The 23,831-nt window shown below is 44.1% G+C and overlaps 1 long non-coding RNA gene across 1 annotated transcript; it reads left to right on the forward strand.

Annotated features, from left to right (window-relative positions):
- The first annotated feature begins 11,543 nt into the window (after positions 1-11,543).
- LOC135494986 (uncharacterized) lies at positions 11,544-13,296 on the forward strand. Its single transcript, XR_010448499.1, has 4 exons — positions 11,544-11,631; positions 11,981-12,056; positions 12,264-12,334; positions 12,555-13,296. It is a non-coding gene; the product is annotated as an uncharacterized LOC135494986 (long non-coding RNA).
- Positions 13,297-23,831: the final 10,535 nt, after the last annotated feature.

Raw genomic sequence — 23,831 nt, forward strand, 5'->3', positions numbered from 1 at the left:
CAACTATCAGTGACTTTAACCCTTTCTGACACATTTCCCAGTTCAAAATGCCAGCTCCATATTCGTTTTAACTCATTTTAACCCTCTATAACTCCATTTCCCTATTCAAATGATGGCTCCCGATTCAGCTACAAGTCACTTTAACCCTTTCTGACTCCATTTCATTCATTTGCAAGTCTCTTTAAGCCATTCTGACTCCATTTCCCAGTTCAAAATGCCAGTTCCTTATTCGTCTTAACTCATTTTAACCCTCTATAACTCCATTTCCCTATTCAAATGATGGCTCCCGATTCAGCTACAAGTCACGTTAACCCTTTCTGACTCCATTTCATTCATTTGCAAGTCACTTTAACCCTTTCTGACTCCATTTCCCAGTTCAAAATGCCAGTTCCTTATTCATCTTAACTCATTTTAACCCTCTATAAGTCCATTTCCCGATTCAAATACTGGTTCCCAATTCAGCTACAGGTCACTTTAACCCTTTCTGACTCCATTTCATTCATTTGCAAGCCTCTTTAACCCTTTCTGACTCCATTTCCCAGTTCAAAATGCCCAGTTCCTTATTCGTCTTAACTCATTTCAACCCTCTATAACTCCATTTCCCTATTGAAATGCTGGCTCCCGATTCAGCTGCAAGTCACATTAACCCTTTCTGACTCCATTTCATTCATTTGCAAGTCACTTTAACCCTCTCTGACTCCATTTCCCAGTTCAAAATGTCATGGATCGAGTTTGTTTACAATATGCAGTGCCATCTTGGAAAAACCGTGACGTCACCGCGGTGTCGTCCTTGATTTGCAAGTCACTTTAACCCTTTTTGACTCCATTTCCCGGTTCAAAATGCCAGCTCCTTGTTCGTCTTAACTCATTTTAACCCTCTATAAGTCCATTTCCCTATTCAAATACTGGCTCCCAATTCAGCTACAAGTCACTTTTAGCCATTCTGACTCCATTTCCCAGTTCAAAATGCCAGTTCCTTATTCGCCTTAACTCCTTTTAACCCTTTATAACTCTATTTCCCGATTCAAATGCTGTCTCCCGATTTAGCTACAAGTCACTTTAACACTTTCTAAGCCCATTTCCCGGTTCAAAATGCCAGTTCCTTATTCGTCTTAACTCATGGGCCGCATTTTGGAATTTCTCCAAAATTGGTAAACAATCGTTGAAGAGGAATCGATGATGCCGGTAAAAATTGACCAATATTACAGCCTTGCCTCTATCTTGACCTAACTTGAAAATAGTACACATGCCTACGGCCTATATAATGTATGCTATTGCGTGGCCTACTTACTGACATAGACTCCCTGTAGCCAGGTCAGAGCTATCCGTCCGTACTTAAGCTAAAAAAATTGCAATGCATCAGGTGTGGATATACCGCCTATCATGTGATGTCCAGTATAGCATGAAGCATGCTGTTATTCACAATGTGATCTTATTTCTGTTCCTGAAAACGTGACGTCACTGGGTCCTCCACCTGCTGACGTCACGGGATACCGGCTGTTGGTGACGCGCTCGATACCCCTCCGCACCACATTCCTCCCCCTTAGGTCGTCTCGGGATTCGGGAAGATGAGGTTGGTCACCGTCTTCTGGGAGCTGCATGATCTTGTCGATGTACTGTACAATGTAATTCCCGGCACGAGCCTCCTCAGCCTTTTTATATCCGAAGAGACACGCCGGCTGTTTTACCAAAAAAAAACTTAACCCCACTCGGGCCTATAATATGTATGAAAAAACTAGACTTTATAGTATATTATACAAAATTTGGACTATGAATGCCCAGAAGGACCCCTCAGCTCACAAAGTCCGAGGAGCGTGCTACGATGGGACACTCAGTTCCAAGGGCACTTTAGATCATGATTATAATAACTATATACACGGAGGGAAGTAGGAATGTCCTTAAGGACCCCTCAGCTCACAAAGTCCGAGGAGCATGCTAAAGTAGGACACCCCGTTCCAAAGACAAGTTAATAGATACATAAAGGAAACTGGAATGTCCTTAAGGACCCCTCAGCTCACAAAGTCCGAGGAGCATACTAAATTAGGACACCCCGTTACCAAGACAACTTAATTTTAGTACAAATAACTAGGGCCTCCTCAGCCTTTGATTGTCCGAAGAGGCCAAACCCGTATAAGTGAACCGAGTGTAAAACCCTCCCCAGGAATGAACCGGAATAAATAGAAAAAATGACAACACTGAATCGATGTTGAAACAAATGAGGTATCAACGATCGACAAAAGGAACAGATCACCAATTTGAATTTCAGACAGGATGAAAAATATAAAATTCCCCATAGAACAAGACAAACGAACAGAGTACCAACACGGAGTAACCGATTGGGGAAAAGACGGACCACGAGAAACCCAACCTCGGCAACCCGACTCCGGCAGAATTCAACAATCAGTCTCAAGAAGCTTGAAATAGTGGAAATCGATACGCCGATAGACGAGAATTGGACGTATCGTAAGATAGTGTTTGAACACAGAAAGGTAAAGGGAAACAATAACCCAAGCCCGCAACTATGGAATGCCTAGTTTCATGTAATCTAGAGAATATAATCTCCCAAATAAGCCGGCAACCGCCGCCTTCTCCCACCGCGTCCATCAGACAGTCTCCAGGGTGGTTCGTCAGTTTCGTCGTACCCATTATGTACCCCCCAGAGTGGTAACCCTGGAATCGGGGGCATATCCTGAGAGAAACTGATTTCAGGGAGACTAACTGACGGGGAGGAAGACAGACTGAGGTCCAACTCGGCTTCATAGTGAGAAGTTGTCTCCTCCAACCGGGAAGCCCCGCCCAGCTCTACAGATCGTCCGGGCAGCGCATCATCGGACGGAGGAGAAACTGAAAGTAATGAAGGAGAAATATTCTCTAATGAACCCTGGGCAACATCCGCAAACTCCAATTCATCCAGAGCACAAAAGGGAAACACCCCAGTTTCCATGTCAGGGGAATCTGTACATGGAGCAATCACTGAATCGTCCGGACCAAGGAGATGATGACGCTTTCTCCGAAGCCAGAACGGTAAGATCCGATCTCGACAGAGCTTAAGCCGATCATGATGAACGACTTGGTTCTTACTCTGCCCGTCGATGAGATATAAAACCGGCGAGATTGCCTTCTCAACCAGAAACGGACCAAGCCAAGGCGGTCTAAGTTTGGAGCTTTGCCCAACCTTGGACGCAGTGTCAGACTTGTACACGATATCCCCGGCCTGATACCTCTTTTCCCGGAGTTGTACATCATAGTCCTTTTTTCTACGGTGCTCGGCTACACCCAAGTGCTGCCGAGCGATATGATGTACAAACTCAAGTTTCTCCCGCAGCTTCAGTACGTATTCGCCGGCCGATGCTGCGGGAGGTTGTTTTAGGAATGGGCTGAGGACCAGGTCGGAGGGCATGTGAACCTCTCTTCCCAACATAAGCATGTTGGGGGTGAAACCAGTACTCCGATTCGGCATAGAGCGGATAACACCAGCGAGAAGGGGTAAATCATTATCCCAATCCCGCTGGTCCTCTCCCAGGAAACAACGAATTAATTGAAGAAGAGTGCGATTATATCGCTCAACCTGACCATTAGACGAAGGATGATAAGGCGTAGTGAGGGTTTTTGCTATCTGAAGGAGACGACAGACAGCTCCGAATAACTTTGAAACAAAGTTACGGCCCTGATCTGTGTGTATCTCCAACGGACAACCCATGCGTGCGACAAACTCATAGACGAACGTCTGAGCAATTTGCTCAGCTCCTTGAGTGGGGAGTGGAAAGCACTCAATCCAACGGGTAAACTGATCTATAATCATGAGAATGTAAAGATTGTCATTAGAACTCGGAATAAACGGACCTAGGATATCCAGATGGACCCTTTCCATCGGAACAGAAGCCGTAAATGGCACAATAGCGGCTTTCATTTTACGGCAGGGTTTCTTATTGATACTGCATATGGAACACGAGGCCACATATGCATAACAATCTTGACCCATACCTCGCCAATAAAATGATTGTCTCAGACGAGAAAGAGTATTTTTGTACCCCAGATGGCCGGATGTGATGTTATCGTGAACTATACCAAAGACACGTTCTTTGAGAGATGAGGGAACCATAAGAAGCAAACGGGAATTAACAACATCATCCCACTGATACCAAAGGAGGCCATCCTCCAACACCAGTTGAGTATGACATAACCAAAGATGCCTAAGCACAGGCCCACATGACTGTAGCATGGACTTGGACGGCACAACACCTTCCTTAAGCCAACCAATGATTTTTCCCAAATCTGGGTCTTGAGTCTGAGACGCCTCTAGTTCATCACGTGTGAAACTATCCGTCCAATTCACAGGAGAGCAATATTTTGAAAGATCGGGAACATCTGAACAACCAGAATTGTCCGCCGGGGAAGAAGGGGACCGGGGGCACACCGGCTCTATCAGATCCTGCTCCCCCTCCAGCTCAGATACGTCCGGGGGGGAAACAGGGTCACAAACAGAACCACCCCCGACTGTCCCAGGCCCGTCGCACAACTCAACCAATGAATCTGAATGATCCAGCTCTTCAAACAAACAAGGCAGTACGTCTACACGACCAGTACCCGAAGTGACAATGTCCGGAATAAAATCCAGCTCCTCACCATCCCAACTCAACTCTGAGTCCAAATCTTGATCTTGTAAGACACTAAGAAAAGGATTACACATGGGGTTCAACATAGGGTCCTCAGGAGAGTCGTCTGAGGAATTTAATGAAACCATCCTAATTCCCAAAGGCAAAACATCATCCACCTCCTCCTCGAAGCGTGCCCACTGATTGTGCGCCCTGGTACAGTAAGCACAACCACCACAAGGAAGACTGTCTAAGGAGATACCCGCCCTATAACAATCACAAGCGGGGAGCAAATCAGGGAGTCGAGACAGAGCGTCAGCGTCGGCATGTAATTTACCCGGACGATGAATAATTTGGAGATCATAGCAGCTTAGCTCTTCCAACCAACGAGCCAACTGGCCCTCAATATGCTTAAATCGCATAAGCCAAGCCAAACTGCCATGATCTGTTCTGGCCGTGAATTTCTTCCCGAGAAGGAAGTGCCGGAATTTCCGGGTAAATCTTACCAACGCCAACAACTCCTTACGGGTGGTACAGTAACGCCGTTGCTCCGGTGTCATGGTATAACTCCCATATGCAATGACTCTTTCCTCCCCATTCTGAACCTGTAGGAGTTCCCCTCCTATGGTGCGATCAGAAGCATCGCAATCTAGAATGAAGGGGTCAGAATCATTGGGATAACTTAACACCGGAGCAGACGACAGGGCCTCCCGTAACCGTACGAAAGCGGACTGCTGCTCTGTTCCCCACTGAAATGGGACTGATTTACTGAGTAATTCGGTGAGTGAAACCACAATCTCCGAAAAACCCTTGATATGAGATCTGTGGTAATTAGCGAAGCCGAGGAAAGATTGCAACTCTCGGAGACACCTAGGTGGGGCCCATGACTTTACTTTCTCGATGTTCTCGGGATTGACTGCAATCCCGCGCTCATCGAGAATGTGACCCAAAACCTTAGCCGCCAGTTGAAAGAGGTTGCATTTTCGAGGCTTCAACTTGAGTTTGTGTTCACGAAACCTGAGAAGTGACTTACGGAGGAGTACCAGGTGGTCTTCAAATTAAGTCAATTCTCCCATAATGACGTCATCCAAGTAACAAACCAGTTTGTCCCACAACAGATCAGAGAGAATATGCTCCATCGCACTTTGATACGTCGCGGGAGCATTGCAAAGTCCGAACCCCATTTTCCGGAATTGAAAGAGACCGTATTTGCTAGACGAAAATGCAGTTTTTTCTCGATCAATGGGGGCAATCTCAATTTGCCAATACGAGGAAGTAGCATCGAGGGTGCTGAAGTACTTGCACCCCCTCAGTGTGTGGTAACATTGTTCAATGTTTGGGACAGGGTATGCATCTTTTTTTGTAACAGAGTTCAGACCCCTCCAATCACAACACCAGCGGACCTTGCCGTCTTTTTTACGGATCAACACCGGGGCCGCAGACCAGGGAGATGAAGCAGGCTCAATGACAGTGGCCTTCAACATCAAAGTGAGATTCTGCCTCTCCTCATCATCAAAAGCAACAGGAGTTCGTCTAGTCGGGACCTTAATGGGCTCAGCATCACCAGTGTCTATATGGTGCTGCACCCCCGAAAAAGTTCCAATATCGAATTCGTCTTTTGAGAAGACATCTTGGAACTCATTCAGGAGATCAGCAACTTTCACTGCTTGCTCGTCCGTAAGGTGTACTATAGAACGGAGATATAGATCCATTAAATACTCAGGAACAGGAGCCTTGGGATCCGGATCGGGAGGAAGAGACTCACAACTAGGAGAGAGATCAATGGGAGTTCTAAGTCCCGAAGACAACACATCAGACTTCTCATCCAAGTTCCCAACAACGTGGGAGGATGAGTCCATACGGATGTTGCGTACATTGGGTTCGGAAACCGGTGGAACATTGGGTACCAGCTTAATCGGAATTGGGATATCATTCAAGATTAGATTCTCAAGGTGAAGGTCAATAACAGCCTTTTGTGCCTTGAGAAAATCCAACCCCAACAGAATGGGATCTGATATCGGAGCAATGTACGCGTTTACCAAGAACACCTGATCACTAATCCTGAACTCCACCCCCTCCACATACGAAGCAATAATGTCACTATCCTTGGCTGCACCTTTAAGTTTTACGGATTCTTTAGAAATGAGAGCGACAGGGAGCGAACGCACGTAGTCTGTACTCAATACGGTAACCTGAGCAGCACTGTCTATTGTCGCTTCAGCCACCATTCCCTGTATTGAAGCCAGGACCACGGCACTCTCCCCCACTACGCCCACACCCCCAAAATCTACTTCCCGGATATAGCCAATGTCTCCAGTGTTGATTGAGGAACCAAGTGACAATATAGGATTGAAAGGGCAGATGAGCGAGACTGAATTTGATGATGACACCACGCCTCCTCCCCCCTTCCCCAGCTCTAAATTGTCCGGAGAAGGATCAGGGGCTGGTGGTGACCCGAGGTCAAAATGAGAGATAACCGAAACGGGATTAGATGATGAAACCACACCTCCCCCCTCCCTCCCCAGCTCTAAATCGTCCGGAGAAGAATCAGGGGCGGGTGACAACCATCTCTTACCAGGATCAAAGGATTTGAACGGAACAGATTGACAAAGACCCGAAAGGTCATTGTCACAACCTCTAACAGAACGGGGCATCCCGTCATAGTCAACAAGGGGAAGCACTTTTCCACCTCCAACACGAGACATCCCCTGAGAGTCCTCCGAGGGGACAATGTCACAACCCTCAACAGGCCGAGACACAACCCGACAGACACTATCATGGGACATCCCGGATATATTTGGAGGGACAAAGTCACAACCGACCGGCAAACTGGACTCTACAGGAGACGGATTACTTGGGACAGCCACGCCACAACCTTCAGAGTAAATGCAACTATCTGGGGCTACAATGTCACCACTCCAATTCGCTTGGGACGACCTCCGAGACATAACAAAATCGTAATCCCCAAAGTCGCTGTAGACCAAACCACCAGGGGGTGGGCCAGAGGCTGGTGTCCTAGCAAGAAAAAGCTCTTCTGCTAACTCACTAGTCCACTCAGTCTCCGGCGCAACGTCGGGTAGTTCGTCATTCACGACCCGAAACGGTGACGACTTGCACACATAACCTGACTGACTTTCCAACAAGTTGCTACCGAGACTAGATCCAGATGAAGGAACCTGAACCATACGACTGTCCGAGTCCCACGGATGAGACTCAGCTAATTGCCGTATGGTGGGAGAAACATGACTCAAAGTTGGCCTTACGATGGTAGGGACTGAATGTCGGCCATACATTTCAGTCCCTAAGCATTTGGGGACGGTGACGGAGACAATTTAAGACAGTTCTCCTTGATGTGCCCCTTTTCTTTACAGAAGTAACATGACACATCCGGGCAGACTCTGAAGAAGTGATCCATTGAACCGCAATTTGAACAGCCCCGCCGTGGACTGGAGGATCGGGAACGGGAGCGCTGCCGACCGTCAAGCGAACGGAGTGCCCTGTCCACCTTCTCACCCGTCGAGGACACAGTGTTTTTTATAGTAGAGACATCCTCTCGTGTCGCCTCTACGGTTGAGCGGAGGACAGAGACATCGGTCTCCAGAACTCCAACACGTCCCTCCAGACCACCAGCAGAGACAGCACGTATGCTTGGACCATCACTTACAGGAAGAGTAGTACGACTATAAAATTTTGACTGTTTTGTACGGCCCCAAATAGCTTTTTGATTATCCAGATTTGACTGGACTAATCTGAGGGCGTGATCAATGTTCAGAGGACATTTGTCCATAGCAAAAATGACGGCATTCTTTTCCCGGCAGCCTCGGAAGAAGGCCTCCACCGCCAACTCATCAATAATCGCGGGCTCCGCAGAGGAAAAACCACGGGACGCAAGACGTTGCGCGCGCTCCGCGAACTCCGCCAACGATTCGTTTTCATATTGTTCAAGCTCAGCCAGACGACGGCGATACGAAACCGGAGGCTCGGTCCTCCCGAAACGGGAACGTAGTTTCATATAAATTTGATTGTAATCGTTCTGGTAATAATGAGGCAACTCCGCCACAAACTCGAGTGCCCTCCCCCGAAGAGCGTCAATGAGACGATCTAATTTCTCCACCTCCGACCACCTATACTTGGTAGCCGCCCTCTGCATCTGTAAATCAAAGGTTGACCACTGGCCACCACCATCGAAAATAGGGAGCGGGGCTGGGGGTGGATTGTACGGACGGAAATGAGAATGACGCGAGTCGTCCCTGGAGTGATCCATTTGTTCCGGAATTGCATGATGTTGCAGCCCAGGATCTGAAAATGGGAAACGGGGGGGCATCATGGAAGTAGAATCATATCGATGAACATCCTCTCGTCGTACCTCGGGTGACTGAAAATGGGCAGATAGATGTGGAGGAGCAGGAGTAAGTGGACGTACTTGGACACCGGGTTGAGGTGGAACCACAGCTGTAAACGGAGAATATTGGGGATATTGGGAATATTGAGGATTATATTCCGGCTGTCTATTGTCCTGAAAATGATTTGGGAGACGTGGTGTCGCAGTCAAGCCTGGACAGGGACCTGCATTCAAATAGGGAGGAACCTGAAATGGTGGAAATGGGGCACGATTCAACACCTGTCCGTGCTGACCTGAAATGTAATTCGGGGGAGGTATTGGGTATCCAGTACTAGCACCTCTCTGGTGATATGTTCCTTGTTGAACATTTGGATTAGGACAAGGACGTTGTGCAACATGAGGTGGATAATACGTAGACAATGACGGGATCCCAACGTCCTCCAGTCGCCTCCCCAGCTCATTGCCGTCCGGAGATTGGACCGAAGAACGCAACATGGGATTACCAGCATACTGTGACGTGGGTGGCCCACGTGAAATAATCGGTTCCAAACCGTCCGATAAGTCGAATTCAGACGATCGAAGAGACCTTCGATCGTGTGATGGCGTGCTAACAACTTGCGGTCGCGCATCAAAACCTGGCGGAGCTCGCGCAGTGGGCCTAAGAGAGTAACTCCCATTAGGAGCTAATAGGCCTACAGTACGGCCTAATTCCTCGACATTGGCAGGAGGAGGGTTCCCCCAAGTAATATTCCGTCCCTTTGGACGAACACTCTGGTCCCTTGATGGAGAAGAGAAATCAATAATAGACAAGTTCCGCCAAATGTCAAGAGTCCTATAATTAAAGATGGACAACAAGTTGTCGTAGGAACGAAATATTTGACCCCGCGCACGCGCCTCTTTCAAATATACCAACTCCGTCCGACTCGCCGGAGCGGCAGAAGGAAAGCAAAGCAAACGATCCAACTCCTCATCCGAGCACTTATTTATTGAAACCGGATTGTCATAATCTTCCGAAGCGGAAGCAAATCTAAACGCCATGACGAAAATGGTAATATAACAATATAATAATAAGAACTAGGCGGACGAATAGTAATATTACGAAATCAGAATAGAAATTCTAAGAACCGGGCCTAGGTATTCACTAGACGAGAGAGAAATAATTCAAAGGCCTAGACGGGTGTGGCACACAATAATAATTCACAATCTGACTAATGAAACTGATACGACTAAATATGCGGGTATACGTCGCCGGTGCTCGGTACAAAAATACAGTGCGGAATAAATCAACAAATTCAACATGTGCAAGTGAAATATTAGTCGCAAACTTTTACAAAACTTCAGATACGAGAGATACTAATTGCCACACCCAAAATGTCTGAGCTAAATATATTTAATAAGGCAAAAATACATTCGCCCGAAGTTGTCAGCACAGTGTACTGACTTGTACCATCGCAAAACTACAGCCACAGTGGGTTCGAACTCGTCGCCAATTGTAGTGCCGGCCACTTTTAGCGAGGGGCCGGACGGGGTGACCCACGGGCTGATTCAGGTGTGCACTACCGCGAATATTCAGGTGCGAGCATGATACGGTGCATTATGCATGAAATGTGCACGAAACCGGACAAGATACGGGATAAACTTACTCTGTTGACCTCTGTTGTTTTTCTGCCCCGAGACTGGGCCTGCGAGGGCTTTTATGCGGTCCGGGAGTGACGTCACTGGGTCCTCCACCTGCTGACCTCACGGGATACCGGCTGTTGGTGACGCGCTCGATACCCCTCCGCACCACACAGCCATGTGCTCGTCGTGTCGGCGGGGCACAAGCCGTCATGGGGGATGTACACTACAATACACGTGATTGATGGTTGAACATTCACTCTCGTTGATAGTGTATTATTGAAATATTTGATTGTGATGATGGTGTATTGTACTAGGCCTTGCATGCCCCCAACGTGTGGCATATTTCACATTGATACTACCAGTATCAATTACAAAAAAATAGATTGTGAGTAACAATAGGCCTACAATCAATGCTACATGTCATGAGGGTGGTGTAATATTCCTACTTCGCTGTCCGTTGTGTCACTCGTCCTTGACCTCCGTCTCGTTCTATGGTCAGGTTTCTACACTTTCTCTAACTCTTCTAAACCTCTTCGAATAAACACTCCTAAATCTCAATGTACACTGGGACTGACTGGCTGGCTTGTAAACTGCCCTAGACTGTTGTGAGAGCTGCCATTTATATACAGGCAACAATGCAGCCTCCAGCAGCCTGGATACAGTTACCAACGCAAGCCCTGTTGCAGTGCAGCAACAACAAACCTTAACCTGGCCAATTTAGCCAAATTAACCAAAGACAATAATATTGAAATATACTACAGTGGGAACGGGGAAGGGGGGGGGTAACTGTCTCGACGTCCCGTTAGGAAAAAAGGCTTATCCCGTTTCCCAATACGCAATTTTAGCCGAATCGTGACGCAAAACACGGCTTGTCTCGAATCCCGCTAAAATAAGGGTGTCTATCCCGAATCCCGACAGTTATTTTCGGCCCATCCCAGTGTCCCGAAAATACCCGTTCTCCCCCTCGTACATAGTAGACCATATTGTCACATTGATGTTTTCTTTCATTACAGTTAGACTTCGAGATCTACATTTTCGACAAAGGCCTGGTGTAATATTACGTACTTGATGAAGGTAATATTAATTTCTTCAAATTAGAAGCATGACGTTAATGGGGTACCAGCACAACTTCATTGACTGCTACGTGGCGCTGGTTGTAACTAAGGTATTGCATCGCTCATATCACTTGAAAAAAACATTTACCCTAGTTACGACCAAAGCTGCTTAGCAGAGGGCGATACCTCATCAGGAGCGCCACAATCATATCATTGGTGTGAAAGCATTTGTATGAAGTTTTTCAGCTCTCAATGTGTTCAATGTGTTCAAAACCTTAATTGTGAAATTGTGCACTTCGAATTCAAATTTACGTCACTACATACATTGATGTCACGGTAATTTCACTGTTATGCTGTGCTGCTTTCAGGTTTAATGACACGAATGAGTACAAGTACATTACATTTTTCGACGAAGGCCTTCTGTAATTTCATACGCTTCTTACGGTTAGTATTGATTCATAATTTCTAGTAAAAAAGTTAATTTTGAAAGTGAAAAATATGTTACAATACAATAGACCTGCAAATACCATATACGCAAGTTTTGAACAAATATCACACATATTCCCCAGTTGACTTGTGATGGTATTGATAATGGTGGTGGTGGTGTTATCATGTACATGGCTTCTAACGTAGTAAATGTTTTCTTTTCAGCAACATTCAATAGATTTATTTACTGTATTATCATTTCGACCAAGGCGAATTCGACACTTCAATTACACAAGGTTAGTAACTTTTGTTCACAAAATCCAAATGGAGGCAAATACAGAACAATCAAACTTAGTCATTCCAGTCAGTTACTGAAGCACAGTGAAAACTGTCGGGAGCAGTGCAACTTATGGCATGTCAAACTTCCAGTGACTGTCCCTGTCCATATATTTCAAGACAGTACAAATCTTGTAATCATTTTGTTTATGCAATGTACGTTATTATGTATCATTTCAGCACAATCAAACTTAGTCATTCCAGTCAGTTACTGAAGCACAGCGAAAACTGTCTGAATTAGTGCTGCTGATGGCATGTAATTACTCTACTACCACTACCAGTGACAGTCAATGTCCATATATTTTCAAGTGTGCGAAATTAGTACTCGTCTACTTCTTAGTATTATTTTAATGCAATGTATGTTATAAAAATATTTTTTCAACACTATATCAACATTCTCATTCCTGTCAGTTTCTGAAAATCAGCTAAAGCAATCGCTACCAATGCAGCTGATAACAGCAATTCTTTTTGTTCCCAATGCCCATCAATGACAATATATTTCACGCATGTGACAATCATGTAATCATCCTGTTTTTTGTGTTCTATTCATGCAATAAATAAATTCAGTATTTTCAAATCATTGGTGCTACAAAACTATTCTCATTATAGATTATTCATATTTTATAAAATGCTGTCATGTCAAATTTTGTGTCCTATAAATCATTATGAAGTCGGCATTTTATATACAACTTTTGTACTCCTCCTAAATAAACATACAAATCTTGTTTTATGTAAGCTTTGTATATGTGACCCGTCACAGCAAAACCAGGCGCATGTCGCTCTGAGCTTGGCAGGTTGAGACGGACTGTTTGTTCATTTATCTATTGTCTGCCTTTTGTAAAATATGAGCACATCAATTTCTTCCATTATCTCCTGGTGTCATTTAGGCTCATCTTCTGTGCGACATGTACCTGGTTTTGCTGTGACGGGTCACATATTCCATAGATATACAACACTCTAATGTCACAATGCCTCTCTCACTCGCTTTATATAGCAAGATGTATGAATTAACATGACACACCAACTATGTACAAAATTGCTAACAAACTGCACCATTTGTCAGTACACCACATGAAATACAGAGATATGTCTTAATTCTAATCTTTCATTAGCGACACCATTTCTTACCCGAGTGCCTCCTTCATTCATACATCTTGTACTTTAACTCAAGATACCCATCTTTGAATATTTTTAGTATACCAAGTACTGCAATGTCAATGTATTGAAGTCATGTTCTTGTAGTGTTATTGGCTTTCTATTATCTTGTCAAAATACCACTTGGTTCTCGCAAAATCTCAATAAAAACAAATGCTATTGCATGTATTGCATATTCTAACAGCTATCCACTGTATCGATTTATCCATCATCTGTACTCTATTTGTCACAAAAATGTTATATTATGTAAATCATATTTCATTACATAATGCACACTGCCAATCGTTGCTGAACCATTCATACGTCATTTAAATAAATAATTTTCAACTTTTTAAAACCGTCTTATAGTACTGTTCTTGTCACTTAGCTGAACCTATTGCTCTATAGCATGAAATTTCCAGAAATGCCCCAGGGACTGAAAAGTGCTGTTTTAACAGAGAGGTGTCCTAAACTGAGAAGTCGAGTTGAATGGAAACAACCAATTTGGAACCAAAAACTACTGTCCTTATTAAAGAGGTTGTCCTCAATAGAAAGGTGTCCACAAAAAGTAGGTCCACTGTATATGAAAGTACAAACCCTGGTACATGTAGTGACATCATCTACTCCTCGATGTGGACACCTGCAAATGCAGCGACAATGTCACATCAGTTATTTAATTCATCGTCCTTTGTGCAGATGGCACCACCCATCAAGCATGTTGGTGACGAATAGTGTCGCAGCATTTCGTCACCGAGCTTACACGAAAATGCACTCATTCATTCAGCCATAAGTGTAAGACTGTAGGGTTGTTTCCAACCAAAACATGTTCGAAATGTGTCAAGCATTCGGAACACCCAAAGACTGATTAGAATGGTCAAAATTGAATGGAAACAACCAATTTGGGACCAAAACTAGTGTCCTTATTGGAAAGGTTGTCTTTAATAGAGAGGTGTCTACTAACGGAGGTTCCACTGTATATAATGTAGGAACCCTGGTTGTGACATTGTCCACTCCTCCAGCTGCACACCACCAAATCCACAACAATGTCACACCAGTTATTTAGTTCATCATGCTTATGGTCATTGTACTTTCATCTTATGTAAAATGTAACTTTTTACACGGTTTCAATAAACGATTTGTAATTTGTAATTTGTAAATTATAAATTTCACTAATTAACTCACACAATGTAGTGAGTGTAATGGTTACGTATGTGTATAAAGTGTAAACAAAATTCATATATCCATCATGTCCATCGAATCTGAAAAAATTTGTGCAGACCCATGACAATTCTGGTTCCGGTAGTTTGTCGCATTCCATACGGGCCGCGCTTGCCGATCCTGCTTTCACGACGCACCGCAACCACAGTTACCATGATTCCCATTGTTTCCTTCCTCGTGACGCAATTATTTCATGACGTCATGAGCCATTGACCATTCACGCAAGTAGATTTATTCACACCAGCTCCACTGTCCTGAAGTGCGGGTGTGGGACATCATGTATCTAAAAATCGTCTGCTAAAACATACAGGACAACAACGTCGGCGGAGACAGTTGTGACATTTCATTGCAGACGAAGTAAACGTCATCTCGATTTACGTACTTTACTTCCAAAAAGTCAGTTTTAACACTACTGCACAAATATAGAGTGGTCATAATGTTCCATTTGGATAGAGATTTGACGGACTGATTTGGAAATTCATTCTAATTCCAACCATGCAACTGTTTCAGAAATGAGAAAAAGCTCCTGGGTGTCATGACATGCATGGTGTGTCTTGCCTCTGCATTTTTGTACTCAGGCATGTCAGAGGGTTTTCAATTTTCATATCATTGAAGAAAGTCCAATCTACAAGTATATCAATCACATCATTTATTTAAAAATCGTCTGCTAGGACATACAGGACAACGTCGGTGGAGACAGTTGGGACATTTCAATTTTCATTGCATAGAGATTTGACGGACGGATTTGGAAATTCATTCCAACCATGCAACTGTTTCAGAAATGAGAAAAAGCTCCTGGGTGTCATGACATGCATTCAATTATTATTTCACCACAAATAGCTGCTTCTTCCAGCAGATATGAGACAGCTACCGGGGCGGGGACTATTTCTTTATGGGGCCCTATTGTTCAGCGTCTCCAAGGAATTATATTTTTAGAGTCCAATGGGGGGGGGGGGGGTTGGGGGGGCTTCCTCCCAATGTACTGGCTAAAACCTGTCACTTTCAGAGAACGGGGGAGGGGGTTTGGGGGACTCATCCCCCAATGTACTGGCTATATATGTCAGAAGGACGGGGGTTTGGGGGGCTCCCCCATGTCAAACAGTTGTGTGAGTTCACTAGAGATTGCTCTTTACATATTAATTTGACGCCGCCAATTCCACTGGTCTTCGAAATACGTAAGCTACACTGTTGACGACTATGACACTTCTCACAAACCACATTGTGAATCAGACGCCGATAGGCTTGTTTTATCTTTATCTGTTCTGTTAACACACAGACCATGCATACCTTGGCCTAGGAATTTTATTACGCAATGGAAGATTAAGGGGATGTCAGCAGCAGATTAGGCTAGTTGCCCTTCGCCCTTCCTCTACGATCATAGATAAACATAAGACCAAGAGGTGTTAAGTGAGAATGGGTATTCCGAGGTAACAGGCCCTGGTACTCAGCTATACGCCTTTGATGCTGTGACTAGAGGTCCCAGGGCCGGGTTATGAGCAGGGCAGTTGCAGCTGGGATGAGTCGTTGATGCCTTGGCGTAATTTACTGGGTAGAATCAAAATTATATATGGCGAGTAAACAAAGAAGCATTTTAAACCTGGAATGAATGATCAAGTTTATATGCAATATTCATTGAAAGATGCGGTTAAGTATTGTTATGGTAAACAAAACTGAATGAATTTGTACAACAATTTGTACAACAATTTGTACAACAATTTGTACAACAGGTTCGTGAGAAACAACTCTTAAACAACTTGGTTATTCTAAGACTAAATTGAATCTGCTTTATTATCCACAAACATATCATATACGGGTTACAAATACGTACAGGATGAATGCAATTACTCTGATTGGTTCAGAGAAAGGGATTAAAATCAGGAATGGTAATTAAGTCGTCTCATTGACTGCAAGAGGGAGGAGCTTAGCGGCAAGCTGCAAGTGGTATAAACAAGCATGGTTACATACATAATTAGCTGGCGGCGACAGCTAGTACACAATAATACAAGATAAACCAGGGATACCCGTCTCAAAATAGTGCCACCTTCGTAGTGGCCATACAAAATATAGCAACTGTGGTCATCCGCGTATCACCTGATTGTACGAGAAACTTCAGACTTAGCTGAGCAGGGTTAAAATGAGTTAAGACGAATAAGGAACTGGCATTTTGAACTGGGAAATGAAGTCAGAAAGGGTTAAAGAGACTTGCAAATGAATGAAATGGAGTCAGAAAGGGTTAAAGTGACTTGTAGCTGAATCGGGAGCCATCATTTGAATAGGGAAATGGAGTTATAGAGGGTTAAAATGAGTTAAGACGAATAAGGAACTGGCATTTTGAACTAGGAAATGGAGTCAGAAAGGGTTAAAGTGACTTGCAAATGAATGAAATGGAGTCAGAAAGGGTTAAAGTGACTTGTAGCTGAATCGGGAGCCATCATTTGAATAGGGAAATGGAGTTATAGAGGGTTAAAATGAGTTAAGACGAATAAGGAACTGGCATTTTGAACTAGGAAATGGAGTCAGAAAGGGTTAAAGTGACTTGCAAATGAATGAAATGGAGTCAGAAAGGGTTAACGTGACTTGCAGCTGAATCGGGAGCCAGCATTTGAATAGGGAAATGGAGTTATAGAGGGTTAAAATGAGTTAAGACGAATAAGGAACTGTCATTTTGAACTGGGAAATGGAGTCAGAAAGGGTTAAAGTGACTTGTAGCTGAATCGGGAGCCAGCATTTGAATGGGGAAGTGGAGTTATAGAGGGTTAAAATGCGTTAAGACGAATAAGTAGCTGGCATTTTGAACTGGGAAATGGGCTTAGAAAGTGTTGTAAACAATCATCAACGTTTGCACAGAAAAATGCCATCAAAGTCATCCTTTAGCTAACTTTGCAATGCTGGCCCAGACCTACTATTCAAGATGGCAGCCGAAATAAAATACACAAAACTTGGTTCACGCCAAGTTGATTCTAATCAATACATATAATCCTAATTACTACAGCAAAACTGAGGGCATACATGGGTAAATTCAGACCTATTATGTAATCTTCGCACGTTCCGAAAGCTGTCTGGGGTGAGGAACTGGGCTGTTTATTGGGATAGCATTTAATACTTATAGAGGGGTAAAATGACGAATAAGGAACTGACATTTTGAACTGGGAAATGGAGTCAGAAAGGGTTAAAGTGATTTGCAAATGAATAAAATGGAGTCAGAAAGGGTTAAAGTGACTTGTAGCTGAATTGGGAGCCAGTATTTGAGGGTTAAAATGAGTTAAGACGAATAAGGAGCTCGCATTTTGAACCGGGAAATGGAGTCAAAAAGGGTTAAAGTGACTTGCAAATCGAGGACGATACCGCGGTGACGTCACGGCTTTTCCAAGATGGCACTGCATATTGTAAACAAACTCGATCCACGGCATTTTGAACTGGGAAATGGAGTCAGAAAGGGTTAAAGAGACTTGCAAATGAATGAAATGGAGGCAGAAAGGGTTAACGTGACTTGCAGCTGAATCGGGAGCCAGCATTTGAATAGGGAAATGGACTTATAGAGGGTTAAAATGAGTTAAGACGAATAAGGAGCTGGCATTTTGAACTGGGAAATGGAGTCAGAGAGGGTTAAAGTGACTTGCAAATGAATGAAATGGAGTCAGAAAGGGTTAACGTGACTTGTAGCTGAATCGGGAGCCAGCATTTGAATAGGGAAATGGACTTATAGAGGGTTAAAATGAGTTAAGACGAATAAGGAGCTGGCATTTTGAATTGGGAAATGGAGTCAGAAAGGGTTAAAGTGACTTGCAAATGAATGAAATGGAGTCAGAACGGGTTAAAGTGACTGTAAATGAATCGGGAAATGGAGTTATAAAAGGTTAAAACGAGTTAAGATGAATAAGGAGCTGGTATTTTGAACCGGGAAATGGGTCAGAAAGGGTTAAAGTCACTGACAGTTGAATCGAGAGCTTGGTGGGAAAGGGTTAAAACCACCAAGTTGAGTTATCGGACTGTGGAGGGTTAATATTTGAAAGAAATTTGAATTGGGAACTGGGAAATGCTTAGCCCATTTCGTACCCAAACACACCATGTTTCAAAATGGGTACGTATAACGAACTGGGATCTGGGAACTGGGAGCCAACTTCACAGACCCAAAAATTGGGTGGAGTTCTCGCCTTTCTCAGGTCTCGCCTCCCTAAACCTATGCCTATACCCTTCTTCAGTATGTTGGTATCTTTTCAACAGTTCCGTTTTCACCTTATCATAATCAGATGCATCAACAGTTTTCATTTGACTATGTGCGTCCAATGCTTTACCAGTTAATACAGTACTCAGGCGGAAAACCCACTCGTCCTTATCCCATCTCTGTTGCGTCGCGACGCGTTCATACCGTGCGATATACGCATCCATGTCATCGCCTTTTTCATCAAACTTTGGAATTTCTGGAGGCCGCATCTTGAAAGCTGGGTCGGCACGGGCTGCGCCACTTGCTGCGGTGGCGGCTTTAGCGCGTTCAATTTCTAATCTGCTCAGCTGCATCTCTCTTTCATGCTCACGAGTCAAGCGACGTTCTTCACGGGCCTCGGCGGCGGCGGCATTGGCTTTTGCTTCTGCCCTTTCAGCGAGTTCGGCTTCTTCCGCGGCGTTTTCAGCATATAATCTTGCATGTGCTTGTCGACGAACTCGCGCAATGGCTCACCAGACAGGCATAATGAAGTGCCTACTGCTAAATACTCCTTTAAAAGCTTGGCTGACATAGCGAATCAATAAAATTCGAGAAACTTGCACGCAACCAATCGACCAGGTCAACCAGGGTTCCAAATAATCGCGACTCAAGCAACGCGAGCGACAACCGAACTACGTCGCTGAAGAAGTCATGATGGCAATTTACGAGTAAAACTGACTGATAATAACGCTAAGGAACAACCGTTTCTAAAAAAAAAACAGGGTGAAAGAACTCAATACTTCAACAATACGAATCAAACATCAGGGCAACACGCTCTACAAATGCATTCAATGGCGAACAACAATGATTGTTATGAATGTATCTTTGTCTTCTTCCACGAAACTGTCGGCGGGTGGAAACCAGAGCTCATCTGAGAGTTGTTTCTTGTCACAAGGAAAGTCACAAAACAGTACTCTTACCACCTTGTACTGCCAGGCTGAATACGACTCGTATACGTTGTAAATACCGGAAATTTCACAGAGCTGCACGGGAATTCTTTTCTCCTGCGTAGCTTGCCGTTCACGAACTGGGACGAAGTCCTGCAAGTTCTTGGACGCTGAATGGTGTGACGTGTATTGTCGACGTCCTGTACACTACGTAGTCATGTCGTCGCGAAACAGTGGAACTGGAGTCCTGCCAGATGTGGACGGTGTCGACTGTCGGACGATGCTCTATACTGACGGTGTCGGACTGACGGTGATAGTCCTGCCGGGGTCGCCAGATGTCACAACCAAGGGCTGCGGCGACTCAACGAAGGCTTTTTTCCTCTACTGCGTTTTATTATGAAACCTAAAAAAGCATATACAAACATAAGTAAACGTAAACATATCACAAAATACGCACCAAAGGCAAAATACGGACTAAAACGAAAACTTACGGCTGTTCTTGCTCTGTTCTTGCATGTCCAATTACCATGCGGCCAAAAGACCAGGGACCAAAACGGGCGAGGCCAACGCGACCAAGGCCTATATGCCGATGGTCGCTACCATTATTAAGCAATAGGGGTGAAAGCAAGGGTGGTATGTGACATCCGGTACCTTTTTTCCGGTACCTTTATTTCCAGTACCTTTTTTACCGTATACCGTTAATCTCATAGACACAACTGTGCCAAATTTCAGGAAAATAGGACGACATTTTATGGTGTATACATAGTGGTTGGAGTTTGCAGTGTATTTGGCTGCGTATTTACTGCATTCATCAAGGTTCATCAAGGTTCGAGGCAACTGCGATGGGAAATGGGGATATCATCACGGCAAGATAATTCAGCTGGCCTCTGTGATAAATGACCTGAGGTCAGCCTCATTATCTATCACGGTCAGCTGTTAATCGATTCTGGCCAATATTCTTTTGGGTTTTTTTATGGCACTAAAAGTCCGTAACTGTTCCAGGATGTCGCCGAAAATGCAAGTAGCTCGATTGGGTAGGGAATTCCTGTGATGTGTCCCACTGATGCCATGATGGGTGACTCTCCTTATTGGAGGATTAGACATCTAACCTGAAAGGCCGGGGCCTTTCATTTGATTCCTAAAAATAAAGACAGGTCAGTGTCCAGTACGCGAACATTTTTTACCGCGAGAGTTCCCCACACCAATCTTAGCTCATTTGCATACAGCCACTCAGCGCTTTTGTTGTCGAAAATCACATGGCAACTTCAATAACAGAATCTGTACAAGTGCATTTGTTTACCTTTTCGACTTAGCGCAATTTACCTTCTGATGAGTTTGATAATTAAAGGGAAGGTCTGCTGTGGGATTTCAGTGCAATTTACCATAATAATATACCATTAGCATATGTTTCTTCTGAGGAGTTTGATAAGGGAAGGTCTGCTGTGTCCTGTGTGACATCATAAGCAGTGTCGATTCAAGCTCTCGTTCTATGCTCTGTTTAGCCACTGCACTGTACAGTACTGTAGGCCTATGAACGACTTATGTTTTTTGTTTACTGTTTACTTTACGTCCAAAGCGACCAATTTTGGCTTTTGTATGGACGGGTGAGAGAGAGCGCGCCAGTGACTTCCCTCCGTGGTGGGAAGCCTCGAACGGAATACCTCTGGGGTTTCCGCATTTACCGTTTTTTTCGAGTAGCAGGTTCCAGTTAGCTACGGTTTCGACGAAGAAGGAATGTTCATATTGAGCAAGCTATTGAATTGTGCAAGCTATCGAATAATGGCACCTCAGAAATCGCGCAATTTATCAGCGTCGCGTCGGTTCTGTAACCTGTACTCTTCTACACGCTCTATGCTATTGCTAAACTTACCGCCAGCCAAAGTTTTTGCTCAGAATCGATGCTATTGTTATGCGAATGAGAGCACAATACAAGGTTGATCGCCATCTTGAACAATGCGCGATCGATGTCAACGAGCGCTGATTGGCTGTATGCAAATGAACTAAGATTGGTTTCCGGAACTCTCGTGGGAAAAACAAAGTCGCTTCCGGTCCAATGGCATCTGAAGCGCTCATATTGCTGCGAGCGTTCCGGTTGTTTGGAAGTAGTTTGTACACACATCATCCAAAAGCCCTGGGCTGAGTTGTTCAAAAAAACGTTAGCTTTAACGGAGACGTTACGTCTTAACATGAACATTTCAATGGGTTTAACTGAAAGAGATAACGTACTTGAGGATACTTAACGTAACTGTTAGGGATAACGTGATTTTTGTGCTTTTGAACAACCGGGCCCTGATCAGGCAAAATGTATTAAATTGCAGCCAACAAGTACAAGCTTGGCTTGCTTGGCTAGCTTAGCAAGAGTACCCAACGAGCTGTTGATGTTCATACCTCAAGATGTCGATAATTAAATTCGCAAATACATGTAACTGTTCTCTAAGTTTGCATTAGTCAAAAAAAGATGCGATTATTTGATAACTCTACATGCACGTAAACACATTAATTTATTAGATGCGGAGATTGGAATAAAGCAAACCATCGAAGAATATTTCAGGAACACTTAAAATTTTAGTGGTTGGGTGAGTTTGGGGATGACTATCACAGTGTTTGGACGAGCATGCTATATCTCCCGGAAGAAGAGTCCATTATCACATTATTTTGTTTCGAAAGGGTATTTCAATGCGAATCGGCTATTTATCTATGAGCTATACCCCGTCGGCTTTAATATGTGCCGTTGTCCACCCTTTACAGCAAAGAATTGGGCCATTGGAATGTACTTCCTCTTAGTATTGCAGGCTCTGCTTATGACGCGCGTGTACACAGTGTGTGTGTGAGTCCCGAGTAGTGACCGTCCTTGATCACAAATTACCGCTTATCAGTATAATACAATGTAGTAGCAGCCAGACACCCAAGGCCTGGGCAGATTGAGCATGGGCAAGGTGTTTCCCTGCTCAGGCAATGCCCCGCTGAAATTGGCTTAGCACACGACCTGGTGGTGGTCAAAAAGTTATTACCCAATCAGAGCCAAACATCATGATCTCCCTCTCCGGTACTCTCACACATTACAATGCTGAACAGACGAATATCAACCCAAGAAATAGTCCTGTGAGGGCATTGATTGAGTGTATTTTAGGAAAGATACAAAAGGCCTGCTATGGAAGGATGCAGTACACGTACATTGGTTCTACTCGTGCTCTTGCGAGGAATATTAGTACTCAGTCCAACCAGATCGAGTTCCCTCAGTGGCCATATTGGTCACTTCAAATCCACCAATATCTCTCCTTTGCTCATGCCTACAGAATCTCGTCTACTTTTGATGGAAGGAATAGTTCATGACTCAAGGTCGGACCCAAGGTTTTTACCATGGGGAAGGGGTATGCCTTTAAATGTTTCAAGTCGCGCATTCACGCTCGAAGCTAATATCATTATATTCTGCATTGCCCACAAACAACTGACTTGTGCGGCATACGTCTCGTGAAATGCTTTACTGGATATAGGTTTAGTTCTCAACATGGTCGGTCGCCGAAATAGTAAGTTTACATCTCATTTTACTTTCCTCCATGATCAATATCACAATTGTGTCAGAAGCGAACGCTCACTAAAAAGTGATGTTATTGTTCTTAAATAATTCATAGTACAAACAAATCAGCGGACGATTGATTGATTGATTTTCTCAGCATTGATGCCTACCCGAAATTACTAAAACACAAAGCAGGAAGAACATTATAAAGATGCGGACTGATATGACATAGGGATGACGACAGAGACCAACTCCACTGGACAATAGAATTATCCACCATTTAGGGCATCTGTACCCCATTCATTTCCCGATTAATTTTGTTCACATGTGACTCAGACACGGTCATCGTTAATCAAACAAACCTGTTCCTTGTCATCCGTGTAAACATATATAGAGCTTGGTGTAGCAATGACGTCGATAAGGCCATTTTTATCTCTGACGGGATATACATGTACATGTATGTTCTTCATGTCACTACCGAAGCGGATTTACTCTGG

Source organism: Lineus longissimus, chromosome 10 (assembly GCF_910592395.1).
Source record: "Lineus longissimus chromosome 10, tnLinLong1.2, whole genome shotgun sequence".
Classification (NCBI taxonomy): Eukaryota; Metazoa; Nemertea; class Pilidiophora; order Heteronemertea; family Lineidae; genus Lineus; species Lineus longissimus.